This window comes from Echinococcus granulosus (assembly GCF_000524195.1).
Source record: "Echinococcus granulosus chromosome Unknown EG_S00245, whole genome shotgun sequence".
In the NCBI taxonomy this organism is placed as follows: Eukaryota; Metazoa; Platyhelminthes; class Cestoda; order Cyclophyllidea; family Taeniidae; genus Echinococcus; species Echinococcus granulosus.
The window spans coordinates 58,920-60,551 of record NW_020170625.1 but is presented as its reverse complement, the minus strand read 5'-3'; positions in this window follow the sequence as shown (position 1 = coordinate 60,551).

The window sequence follows — 1,632 nt, the reverse complement described above, 5'->3', positions numbered from 1 at the left end:
TCACTCCTTTTTAATGTTCTCTGGATAACCAATGTAGCTGTATGTCAATACATACCCCACTCTTGTCATTTCGAATACACTTGCGCTGCTATGAAAGTGGTTCACTCCTCTGTGATAAGATGAGGTAGAACTTTAGAAAACAAAGCGCCACAAGTTATAAGTAGGCTCTAAATGGACACGCAAAGAGGGTCAATGCTTACAAGGGGGCCAATTTGGCAGCATCAATACAGCTTCGCTGAAGTCAATGTTCCTGCTAAAGTGGGTGTCCGACCACAATGTGCAATAAATATGGGAATTAGGCATATAGGCACAGGACTAATGAGCAGATGAGGACTTGGATAATCTCAGCCAAACTTTTGCATCGTCTTATAATGCACATTGAACTCGGAGTAATTTTGTGCAGCGGCCCAAATTTGTTCATGTTAACTTGAGGCTACTCATTTGATTTGGCCAATTCGCTTAACCTGTTATAATATACAGTGGCATTTAATGCTTAGAATAAATCATGTTCCTCTAATTCTACCTCGACATGCTAGTAGGCATCTTGCTCATACAAATCGTGCTGTGTTATCATATGCGCCAGTTCTGTAGAAGCATGGCTACGCAGTTACCATATTCCGTCTAAGTTAACTTTAATAACCTACAACCAAACTTTTGGCAGGAAAGGTAAACCAGCGTGAGTGAACCTGACCGCTCGTCCTAGCTTTTGCACAGTGGTAGCAAGTCAGCACTCGAACACTCGTATATTAGGACGTACTAGACTTTATGCAGCTAGGTCACCTTATAAATGCCTGTTGAGGTAGATACTGCTTGCATTTTGCCAATTATACTAACGTTAGTTGTCATACCTGCAGTCCACAGTCGCGGTGTACGTATGTTGTGCAGTAAAATGCTGCCACATTGTGTATTTCACGAAGCGTGAAGTGTAGCTAGTCCAAGTGCCATCCTGGACCAACTCGAATGTGCTATTTTTGGACAACTGAGTCGCAGGTGGATTAATGGCATTGTGAGTCTGACATTTTGCGTTGCTATTTAGGCGGCATTAAATGATGAATGTTGCTGACTACCCTGCAGTAATCAGAGTAGTGCCACGTTGATTTTGCCATCACCACAGATGCATCGATCTAGAGTCGGTAAGTATTTTGCATTGGCGTAGGTCATAGACGCACACACAATAATTGGAGTTTTGCACTGTAACGTAGGGAGAGGACTTTATTAGAGATAGTTTGTAGTTTAATAGCAAAATTTGATCAGGTTGCCTGCAACTTTTACAAATAGCGTTTTTACTTCCTTTTCTCGAACCCTTAGGCACTCTGAAGCGGTCTTGCTGAGTCTTTCTAGATTTGTCGGCGGTGGGTTGGATACACTTTCGAGTGTTGCATTACCAATCTATACCTCAGCACTCTAGCCCATGAATGTGAATGCAAAGGCTACATTCTGGACGTGCATTTCTGGTTGACAGTATTGATTCCATTGATTCCAAAGTCTTATCTATTGGTTACTCTAATGGGGATCATGGTAGCGTTGGTGTTGATACAAGCAAATGCTAGTTCATAACAGTGACAAGGAGCTCTGCACCCTATCTGCAAGTCTTTCTAAGCACGTTGACAGTGAGATTACATTAATACTAGT